Source organism: Crocodylus siamensis, chromosome 6, assembly GCF_052110815.1.
Source record: "Crocodylus siamensis isolate JL-2025a chromosome 6, ASM5211081v1, whole genome shotgun sequence".
Classification (NCBI taxonomy): domain Eukaryota; kingdom Metazoa; phylum Chordata; order Crocodylia; family Crocodylidae; genus Crocodylus; species Crocodylus siamensis.
The window spans coordinates 24,775,414-24,787,861 of NC_143400.1; positions in this window are offsets into that span (position 1 = coordinate 24,775,414).

The window sequence follows — 12,448 nt, forward strand, 5'->3', positions numbered from 1 at the left end:
TCGAAGATAGAGGATCCCCTACTTATAGCCTCAACTTTCTGGAACGGTTAGGTACTTGTACATCATCTTAGTTTGTCTGTATAAATCTTCCAGCAGATATTCAAAAAATTGAAGTCTGTCACCAGGACCATTTCTTTTGGTTAATTTTGACAACTCTTCAAATAGTGCCTCATCTACATCTGCTTCCTGACCTGGCAATCTAAAACAAATCCCCACCATTAAACCTTCCAACTTTTTCTCTCCACCCAAATGCATTCCAATCTGCTACCTTCTTCCTCCTGAATCTGCTAAGGGACTAGGGCATCGGCAGCTGGGGAAGGTCACCAGATTAATAGAGTGTACTGCAGAGATTCATTGCAGACCCTGGTTTACTGGAAACCCCAGCTTTGATCCCTGGTGCTCATAGGGTGCATCTACACATGATGCTACATCACAGTAGCAATGCACTATGGCAACGTAGCGTCTGTGGGCATCTACACCTCACCAGCAGCTATTTCGCCATAGTGATGTGGCCCCACTCTAGCAGCGCCCTATACTGAGAAGCTGATTCTAAAAATAACTGTGCACGGCACTTATGGTGCAGTACAGGCTGTGACTGCACCGTGATTGAGTACTTCCAAAAGGAAGTACTAAATCATGGCACAGTAACAACATCTCCATAACGACACGTGTAGACATGCCCATACACCAGGGATCATAGCCGGAGTTCAGAGTAAGCCAGAAGTCATGGAGCCAGGAGTCAGGGAAGCAGGAGCCAGGATTGAAAGCTACAGTTCTAGGGAAGCAGAGAATCGAGGAACGCAAAGGAGCTGGGAGCAAGCACCAGAGAATTTGCCAACTGTCTGCAGGGCCTGGTACATGATTTTAAGGGCTGGAGTGGTTGAGGGCTGTTTCTTGCAGCTTCAGGGGATTTTCTGTCTCAATTTGTTTAATTAGGACTGTTGAGGTCCAGGGCATGGATCTGAGCTCATAGCACCAGGGAGCAAAAAGTTGATGTTCAAATCATAAGAATCAACCAAGCCTCTGCGATGCCAAGCAAATAATGGTTTTCTTTACAGCCTGTGACTTCCAACTCATCTTGCTTGTTTTCCCCACGCTCCTCATATTGGCATACATATCGAACGTATTTTGCAGTTTGGATTACTGTTTCCCTCTTACATTCCTTGCTGCTGTCCTGTGGCTCTCTGACCCTTCCCCTGAGTTAAGCTGCTTCTTCAGGTCCTCTCCCTGCTGAATTGTTTGCTCTGTCAGAGACTTGTGTTCACCAACACTTATGGAAGCTAATTTAAAGCCTTTCTTACTAGGCTAGATGATGCCTAAAGGCACTCTTCCGGTCAGATGGATCATCTGGGTAGTATAGGCTTTTTTCTCTTCTTCAGATTCTAGGCATTTTGTTGTTATCAACCTCTTTTTAAGATTTAAGAACACTTCATTGGGTGTGCAATTCTAAGAGTTAAAATTCAGTTATGAAACACTGATAATGTATAGTTCCATAAATACCTACTGGGCACATGCAAATAATGAGAAGCAAGTCGATTGCTCCCAGGTGCCACACATACACATGCACCTGGAACTGCAGCACGTTGGTCTGGGTCAGGGCAGCTCCGAATGTCAGGGGACCCGGAGGGTCAACCTGCCAGTCCAGGGCTGCTCCAGCCTATCCTCACATGCTGTGGAGGGGCTGGCTGGGGCACGAGGGTATTCTTGTTAGAAATATTATTAAAAATGCATTATCAATAGCAGATTTAGAAAAAAAACACAGCTGCTAGCCCTCCTTGTCTCCTTAATGGGAGAGGGAAGGGGGGGGGTTGGAAATTGAAGGGAAAACCACCAAAGGCCCTTTGTACTAAGGTATCACTCTCTCTCTGTTCTGCAAATTTACTATCTCTTTGTTACACTAAATCACACTTTCTTTCATGACCCCCACATTCTTAGGCTAAGATAAGAGCAAATGCCATTTTTGCCTTCAGGTTGAACCTTGAGTAACCTTGGATCCCATCTACGCACGCGTGATAACCTAATGCATATTAAGCCTACCCGCCCCGCATACTTAAGTAGTTAATTATAATGCACATGGGACGTATGAAGCGACATGTTTACATATATGTTTGTATGAACCGGAAATGAGTTGTAAAAGTTCCTCCTTCTGCACACGTGGTCAGGAGAGAGGGGATAAAAGCCTGCTAATGATTGTGCCCGGGGGCAGAGTGATTGATCTTTTGTCTCTCTCTCTGACCCTATTTGCAAATATATACCTTTTGTGTTGCTAATAAAGTGTGTCTGTAGCTGAAGGTTTTTTTCCGCCTCCCGAGAAACGAACCACGATTTTTAATTCATTCTGTTGGGGGGAATCCCCATGCTGCAGCACCTTTGTGCCCCAGCACTCAGGCAGTGTCTACACTTGCACTGCTGCAGAGTAAACAGATCTGCAGCAGGACAGCGTATTTACAAGTGCAATCCTGTTGCAGAGTTCGTTAGTTTACTCCTGCTTAGTAGCATTGCATGTGTAGGTGTACAACATTTACTGTAGAGCTAATTATTCTACTTCGCAGTAAACATCTCATGTAGACCTGCCTTCTGTGTTTTCAAGTTAAGAGTTTTATTAACATACCTTATAATGATTTCTTTGGAACAGCAGTTAGCAATGCTTTGCAAATGTCAGCTTGACTCCAAGACAGGCTGGGATGCCGACCCAACCACCACCACCACCCCACTGGTCCCTGCTGTCACTTCCTCCCACCCTCCGTCGGCAGCATGGGTGGAGGCCCCAGCCATGCAGCCCCAATGTCGTTCCTCAGATTCCCGGGCTCGGAACAGGTAGGGTGAAGCCCCAGCTGCTGACATATCAAAGACTTCCAGGTCTGTGGACCATGTCCAGTGGCTGCAAGAGCCAGACCTGGCCTGCAGGCTGACCTCTGCTTTGGGACACTTGATCTTGTTGGGACAGGTGTTTTGAACCTACATTGGTCTCACAGACCAGAGCCAGGAATCAACAGTATACCTCCTGGAGAATGTAGACTTTACTGAGGTCCAGTTATAAAAATATCAGGGGAGAAATCTTTCTGTATAAAGCTGCTGAATCCCTAATCTAAAACAAAATCTGTGGGATCTCGGCACCAAACATGCTTAATTCCTTATCCAGTCACAGCCCCTCAGTGGACCCTGTTCGGGTAGTGGAGAACAAGACAAGATAAAGAAGTGCCGAGGGTTGCAGATGTACAGGGAAGGGCTACCTGAAAGGGGAACAAGAAGCAGCAAGAATGTGCTACTGATAACGACCCTAGCAACTGCTTGGCAACACCAAAGGGCATCAGCAGCCAAAGCATGGGGGCGGGGGGAATAAAGTGCCCTATAGGGGTTATCATAGTATGTAAAGCAGGTAAAGAGTAAACAGGGGCGGGACATGGGAGGGATTACGGTGGGGTTTATGTTGATTATGCTTAATAAAAGACTTAAGAAGAACGCTCCGGTTCACTCCAGTTCCGAGTGTCCTGAGTGCTGTCATGCAATAAACCACAGCACTGGTAACCCAATGAGTGTACCGGCCTGCTGCTATCCAGTTGTTAGGCGTTGCATGGAGTCGGGATCTAACAGATCCCATATTGGGGCTACATTGGGTAAATTTGGTTCCCACAAATGGAACTTAAATACTCGGTTTTTTCTGCAGGAATTGTCACTAAGCAATAATTGTCAATAAGCAAAACTGGAGTATGTGCTTCCTCCTGCCACAATCTACTTTGTCAACAAGAACGTTACAGTTTTCCAAGTATAATTTAAATCTGAGTGATACATTACAGTAAAATGTATTTCACCAGAGAATAAAATGACGACATATTTTCCATCCTGGTCATCCATGCAAAGCTAGCAAAAGCTCTGGCGATCAGTTCTCACGAGTTCTGTGAAGGAACATATGGCTGAAATCTTCTGCAGGTACCTCAGTGTTAGACATTCAGGAACTGGACCGTTTAGTTCTTTGAACAGGTAGGTTAGAAAATACTTCAGTTCCTTCCATTTCTTTTATAATGTTTCAACTTGTTCAGTATTGGATATTTTAATATCATTCTACTGACTTCCTACCCAGTAGTCAGTCTGCCTAGCTAGCTACCCACATATTCTTATTTGCAACTTTCTATGTTTATGGAAAATAGTCTGTTTTATGAAACAGAAAATGTTTTAAAAAACAGAAAATGTCTGTTTTATGAAATCATGCTAGAAATAACCCAAGATGTTTTTGATAGGAATAGCCATTACATATGTAAACAGCCTATTTATAAAATTATTATTTCTTTCTGAATGTCTGTGAGCTAGTGTGGCCCGTGTGATTTAGCTGAGATGACAAATTAATGGCTGCTGCTATGAATCTGTGAGTTTGACTGTGGTCATTTACAAAGGCACACAGTGGATTCCTTGAAAAAAGTAAGAAAGGGTGTACTGCAGTATTTTGCATAGTGGACATACAGAAAATGTAACCCGAGAACGGGAAAGAACTATTCCATATTTGAGGGAATAATAGCAACACACAGTGTCATATCTTTGTCCATCTGTTCTGTCTTTTTTCTGTGCTTGTTACTGTAGAAGGTGAGCTGCCCAGGTAGTTGCTGCATTGCTGGGCATGCTTGGGTCAGGTGTACTGCTACCCCTGACCCCCTTTACTCTAACCACAGAGGGTCACCTGAGCATCCATTGGTCCAGACCCTGGCCTCCTCAGGCAGCTGGCCTGAGGCTTTCCCCTGGAATAACAGACGTTCCCCCAGGCCCAGGGGTCTCTGCCCAGAGTCCATAACTGTTAACTCAAATCATTAGTGATAGTAACTGAAAAAAGGTTGCACTTGCCATTCTGCTCACTGTTCGTGGGCTCTGCAGTCTGCTCCCTGTGTGGTGGGTCCAGTGTCCCCAGCACCTCAGATCCAGGGCTGGGTGGGTAGCAGGGCTGCTGCTGGACACGGGGAAATCTGCCCAGGGATCATGCCCTCCACACATTCCTCCCAATACTGGCCTTCTCCTTGCCAGGGAACAGTCCCATGCAGCTGTTTTTGGATGCTCTTAACTCCCGGTGCCTGCAGAAGCTGGCTCTTCTGCCCTGCCTGAGTGCTTGGGCTTCCAGTTGCTTGCCGCTGGAGCTGCTGGTTGCAGCTGTGACCACCGTGCAAGCTTGTGGTGGTCTCTGCAGCCACGGTGCAACTGCAGCTGTCTCAGGGAGCGAGGAGCCATCCTGGGCCAGAGGCAGCTTGGATGTGCTCCTCCCCACAGTGATGGGGCTAGACCCATTATAAGAGTTAATTATCATGTACAATGAGTTTGTAGCAAGCAGCATTTAGACTTTTATTTACTGTGGTCTTCCCCAGGCTCTAGAAAAGAGGGTGGTTAGTAGTTAAGACAATGGGAACCAGGAGTCAGCAATGTTCTTGTGGTTCTGAGAGAGAAGTATGCCTTAACATAGAAACTCCTACAGTTTATTCTAAGTCTAGAAAGGGAATATGTTCTAGTGGTTAGATCAAGGTCAAGGATTCAGGGTACTGGGATGCAGTGATTATAGTGGATACGGGGAGCAGACATTTTAGCATCCTGGGTCAGCTTGTTACCCAGAAAAACTATGCAAACTCTTGCATCTTTACTCTCTTTCTTGTTCATAGATCTTTGCAGCACTAAATGAAGCTATGCTTAGTGTGAATCAGACCACACCAATTGAATTCATCCTCCTGGGATTTTCCACCCTTCAGAGGTGGCATTTCCTGCTCTCCAGGGTCATGTTCATCACCTACATCTTCACCCTGCTGGGGAACATTCTCATAGTAGTGAATCCACATCTCCAACCCCCCATGTATTTCTTCCTGGGAAGCCTCTCCCTTTTTGATGTCTGCCACACCACTACCACCATCCCACAAATGCTCTTGCACCTCCTTCAGGGATGAGCAGTATCTCCTACTCAGGGTGTTCAGCACAACTACATTTCTTTCTTTTATGTGTAGGTGCTAAATGCATTCTCCTGGCCACCATGGCCTATGACTGCTTGACTACTACCTGGCCATCTGCAACCCCTTGAGATACACCGCAGTCATGACTAGGAAGCTCTGCATCATGCTAGTGATGATTGCATGGCTAACTGTTCTCTCAATGCAGCCCTGGACACTGTCCTCACTTTCCATCTGCCTTTCTGTGGTGAAAATGGTGTCAACTACTTCTACTGGGCTATCCCAGCACTGCTGGACCTCTCCTGTGGGGACCTCTACCTGTGCATCCCACCTAGCTGCGGTCTTGCTTTGTTATGGCAGTGGTATCTTCACCTATGCCAGACCCCTTTCCAGCTATTCACTGGACAAGGACAGAGTGATGTCCCTGCTGTACAGCATTATCACCCCTATGTGAAACCCAATTATCTATATACTGAGGAACAAGGGTGTTAAGGGAGCCAAGGAGAAGGTCACAGTGAGGAGCTTTCCTTTCAAATAGAAACATCATGATCTAAATCACAGAATGGGAAGTCAGGACTCTTGAGTTATAGTGCAAATACTGTAGTAATAAAGGGAGCGTGCAGCTAGCACAGGGCCTGTGGGACAGATCTTATTTCCAGAGGAGATGAATACTTCCCATTTACCTATCAAGTCATCTAGGTGTAATTCTGTTTTGCTCTTTTTTGAGAACTGAATCACCCTTACATGGCTAATTGCATTGGCCAACTAAAACTTAGCTGTAATGAGTTGCATTCATGATACATTCATGATGAGTGAGCATGTTCCAGAAAGGTCCAAGTAATCTCTTTAGGCATACTTACAGCCCGAGATGATCCTGTTTTCCACATGGGGACCTATAATGGCTACCGAGACCTAGGCAAGCAGGAAAAAAGTAATCATGCAAAGACCTCAATTAGCAGGACTGAGCAGGTGCTGCTGCCACATTGTTCTGCATCCAGTTCTCCCCTAGATTACACAGAAGTGGCCCCGGTGGCCTCAGGCCGGTGAGAGTGAGAATCAGGCAGAGTCAGGGGGGTCCAGGTAGCATGAAAAAAGTTACTGGGGTGGGAGGCAGAAAGGCAGGAAGACCAAATGGATGGACCAGGGAAGACTGAGAACTAGGAGGATGAGGGATAGTTTTAGGGGGTATAAGGGCAGGTTAGGGACAGCTGTGTTAGGTATTAAGGACAAAGACACTGCTAGACAGGGATGAGAAGCTGGGAGGGAGCCCTTCGGGTGAAGAGCAGGGCACAGAGCTAGGGTGTGGGGAGGGACTCTGAAAGAGGAGTGGGCTAGCAAGGACACCTGTGAGTGGACAAGAACGTGCTCCTTCAACCCCTAGTGCTGGCCATCCAGCAGTGATGTGAGGCCCAGAGGCAGCTCCTGCCCCAAGCCAGGTCCTGGACCCAGCTCTGGCCAAACTCTGCATGCAATAGAGCCCGGCCTATGTGTACCAACCTTACTGGGTCTTTGAGGAACTGAGTGAACATGTCTACGTACAGGATGACTGCCTCACAGCAGACACCATGTACCACCTCTGCACTCTGCTGTATGGCATCCTGCAGGCATAATATTTCACTGATTTCCCCTTCTCAGAGCCTGATGAGCTCAGCCCCACTTGCTCTAGCCATTATGGCTGTAAGCTGTCTCCAAAGGGTTGTGGCCCAGACTACAGGCATAAACCAGTCCACAGACTCCAGGGTCCGAGGCCAGTTCCTGGACTTCCTCAGTCTTTTGACCTCAGGCTACATCAGCTTCCCTGCAGGCCCTATTACCCAGATACAGACCAGGGAGGAGTTTCTCCAAATTGCCAAATCTCCCCTAGATTTGATAATGTCCCAAGTTCCATGAATGGTATGTACATTAACATAAAGACGCCCATGCGGGACTCCTACATCTTTGGGAGACAGCACCTCATATACATCCTGAAAATGATGGTGACCAGCAGCACCTCCGTCAAGGTCACTGGTGTTGTGCACAGATTCCCCAGCTCCAGCCACAGTTCCTTCATCCAATTCATCCTACAGGTGATACCACTACAGCGAATTCACTCAAGGTGACTGCCTGGTAAACACCTCCATGTTCCTCTCCAGTACCAGGCCCGGCTGGCCCCTGAAGCCAGATCCTTTGGTGGCTGAAGTATCTATTAGTATGGCATGCAGTAGGATCCATGACTGGGGTCTCCAACAGGACGTAGATTCATAGATGTAGGGTCAGAAGGTACCTAAGTAAATCTTCAAGTCCAACCCCCTGCCCCAGGCAGGAGAGAATGCTGGGCTCATATCACCCCAGCTAGGTAATTGTCAAGCCTCCTCTTAAAGACCCCCCAAGGCAGGAGACATTCCTGGGGCCTGCTCTAATCATGGCCTTTATTTTCTTTTTCATAGGTGGTCAAGGTTGCAGACAGCTCAGAGAGGCATGGTAGAGAAGTGTGTGTAGGCTATTTGTGGAGGAATTACATGGGAGGACATTCAGAGTCAGCCTGATCCAAGAGGTTTTTTGGGGAGCCCTGGGCACAGTGTGTCAGTGACATCTGGACAGATACCTTTCACACCATCTATGCAGAGTAGGAAAATATCCAGCACCGTGGCCATGGCCAGTCACACCCATGGCTGCAGCATGGAAGAGGAGGGCACTTGCAGTCTGATCTCTCTGGAGGGCTCTGACTGCCCACCCTCTTATGCATCCTGTCTATTTGGCTGAAAGTGATAGCAGGGTTATCTCAGGGGGGACCTCCACACTGGTTGTAATGGGTAGTCTGGGAGGGACAGAGGCCAGACACCCACTCTGTGGCTTGATATCACAGTAGTAGCTGTAACAAAATCAGGATTGGCCTGGGGGAAACTTTTTAGCTGGTTCCTCTGGTTGTGGAGGCCGTTCAAGGGAGACAAGAGGCAGATATCCACTTTTGACAGCAATAAATGGAGCTGGCAAATGTGCCTCCAGGCTGAGCTGGCTCCATGGAGGCAGAAATTGGCCCAGCCCTGATGGTACATGGCTCCTGCATGAAGTGCCAGGAGCCCCGGCTTGTGGCATGGGGCCAGTCTGGTCTTGCCTGAAGACTCACGCCAGTGGGCCAAGCTGGCTTCATGCACTATGTGTAGCTCCTGGGTCCATGTGTCATCAGGACTCTTTCTGCAGCAAGCCATGAAAGCCCTAACAGCCCACTGCTGGCTGGTGCTGCTGTGGAGAGGGCTGTGCACTATAGGTGGGGGACCCACCCCTCCCACGCAGTCCCCCACACCCACAATCCAGTCCCCACAATCCCCGCACCCAGTCTTCCTCCACGCCATGTCCCTACAAGCTGGGGACAGAGCCTGGGTCCGAAACACTGCTGCAGCCATGCCTCACTTCTATCTACTCCACAGCAGGGGCTTTGGCCAGGTGCTAGAGCATGTCTTTGGAGGACCCAGCCTCCAGTGCCTCAGGGCATGCTCCAGGACTGTACTCTGTGCTGCTTTTCTCCTGTGATTTTGTTTTGTTTTGTTTTTGATACCAGGATTTCCTGGTATCAAACTTTGAGTCCACACTGCAGCATGGGGAACATTTTTTTCATTCGTAGCATGCCTCTTGCAGCATCTCACACTGCTTTGAGATGCTGCAACAGGCACATGCTCACTCGTCTGGACATGACCACTGAGTCCTCACCTAGTTTTGTGGCAGCAGCAGCAGTGGAGGGGGCAGTGAGCTGGTGGGGAGCTAGTCTGGGTGTTTTGGGGTTTGGCGCCCACAAGATGGGCTATGAAACCATGAAGTAAGAAGACCTTTTCTTAGTGTTCAGACTGAGGAAAATCCTCTATCAGAGTATTATCCAAGTACCACACTGGGTGGATGCGCACCATTTAGGGGACAGTGGAATTCATTAAACGGATGTTCTTTCGGTAGTGGGACATGGGCAGTGGAAGGTCTTTGAACGCTGCCTTGGGCAGGGAATGTAGGGTGCAGGAGTCTGTGGGACTGTGACAGGAAGCCCATGGTTAGTGTTCATGATTGCAGGCGACTCCCAGTGCCATGTTGCAGTAGGAGGGGTGTCCTAGGGTCACTGTGCTCTCCTCTAGCACCTCTTACCATGTCCAGTTTGTTTACAAAGCACCCTCAATTCTCTTCTGCCACATCTGTGATGTGAAATGTATACGATGGGGAGCCTGCCTCTTTATCTCCCTGGACATGGTTTTCCTCCTGTACATTAGCTGTGTTTGGGTAATGGGTGTTCCTGCGCACCCCATGCTTATGGGCTATGTGTGGCTCCAACCAGCCCTTTACCATGCCCCAAGCCTCGCTGGTGTACCGGATGTTGTTTGGTCTTATACGCTCTTTGGCGCTCGGGCTCCCCGCATCCTGCGCTGTGCCTCATCGGGCGCTCGGGCTCCCCGCAGCCTACTTGGAATTGCTGCCCCCTTCTCTGGGGCTGGGGTTCCCACTCTGCCATGAGTTCCCTTATGAGGCCTCCTCCAACCCCTAATAGCCTCACCCAAACCTCTGGTGTAAACAGCAAACACAAAACACAATATAACATACATTTCTGCCCCTCAGCTAAACATCACTCCAGCCACCCCCATGGTGCTCCATCCCTCACCCGTACCAAACTTCTCATGCATTTTGGCCTCTTCTTTTTTCTTGCTCCAGCAGAGCACCTTCCTCTTTGGCTGCCAGCAGGGAACTGCCTGCCTGGTCTTAGCCTGAGGGTTATATATGAACCAGGCCCTGCCCTTTCCAGTCAGCTGACCGCTAACAGGGGCGGGTCTCTGGCTCCCTCCGGTTGCACTAGCAACCAGCACCCAGGCTCCTTCATTACTGCTCCACAAGTAGCAGGCACCTCTGTGCCCTGCTACACATGTCCACCTGTAGGCAACCTTCCACCCTCTTTTTCATAGCATGGGGACACTTGCAGGTCTATTGGGGGGGAACAGAAGCAAACTCAAACACTGTTCATGTGAGTTAGGAGGCTTGCTGACAATATTTCAGATGCCAGAAATCGGCTTCTGTTCTGAAAGCCAGAAAACTCGAGTTCTTTTTCAAACATTGGTGGGACTAGGGTCAGGAATCTAGCAAATGTGGAGATTGAGAGTCAGATTACCCAAATCTTGGATCCAATAACAAATTCAGAGTAACAGAGATGAAGATGTTTTATTCCAAAATCTGGAAGGAATACAGATACATAAGACTGGAAAGGACCTCCTGTATCATTGAGTTCTTGTTCTTCAGTAGATTCTGCCATGGTGAATTCATGCCCAGGTCACTGGTAGGCAAGGAGTTCATAGATTTCATAGATTTTTATGGTCAGAAGGGTCCTTAGTAGATCTTTGAGTCCAACTCCTGCCCTGGGAAGGAAAGTGCGCTGGGGGCAGACGACCCCAGCCAGGTGCTTGTCCAGTCTCCTCTGAAAGGCCTCCAAGGTAGGCCTTCAGTTCCATCCACCTGAATTCAGCCACACCAGCCCAGCTCCCGCAAGCAGGGCTCCTTGGAAACGGGAGCGTTTGTTAGGATTCTTTGCAGAAGTAACCGGGGCCCTGGCGGCTCTGCTAAGACTTCCTAGGTTCCCTTCTCATCAACACCTCTCTCTCACTCCCTGGTGCGTTGAAGAGTGATGGGGAAACATGAAGCAAGCCTCACTTCCATACAGCATGCCAGTCGTGGAAAGAACTTCTGGTGCCTACATTCATCTGGTGGCACAGGACAGGACACGACAGCCCCCCAAAAGGCAATGGGATTTTTTTAGAATATTGTATTTGGCATAACATAACCCTACAACATGAACCTGCTCAGCCTGATGGGCTGCATCTGGATACAGGACATGAACAGGTAGCAGCAGAGGAATGAAGTTTTGAACCTGAGGCCCGAGGGCACGAATCTGGGGGAGCAGGAGAGACAAAGGGCAAGTCCAGATAGTACGCACATGTCATATGCGGTGCCACAGACCCATCTGCAGCGCAGACCACATGCACACTGCACATGCAGCACATTAGCAGTGTGCGTGTGTCGGGGGTTGAGGGGTGGGGTGGTGACACCCAGAGATCCTGATGTCAAAAAACCCATGCCTGAAAAGGCAGGGTGGAGCACAATGCAGCAGTGTTGCGCTGCCTGAAACCGCAGCCACTCTCTGGCTGCCAGCCAGGCTCCCTGCTGCTGGATCACCACTGCTGGAGCCCTGGGAGTTGCCCTTTGAGCAGCACCCTGGTGACGTCTGTGCAGACCCCTTTCACCACAGGTGTGCATACTGGGAAAATACCCAGTGGCTGTCCTGGCTGGTCTCAACCACACATGCAGTGCTGATGAAGTCTATAACTTAATCCTTAGGCAAGCTGCCAGGAACTGGCTGGTTGACCCTAGATGATGGGAGAGCCACAGGTACCACATGGAGATGTATTAAGCATTTGCAAGAGGCAGTGTGCTGGCCAAGCAAGCATGCAGCAATGTATGTGTGCTCATTCTGGATGTGTTCCTGCATCTGAACCACAAAACAGGTGGCTAGAAAGGCATGACTAGTCAGAGCACTC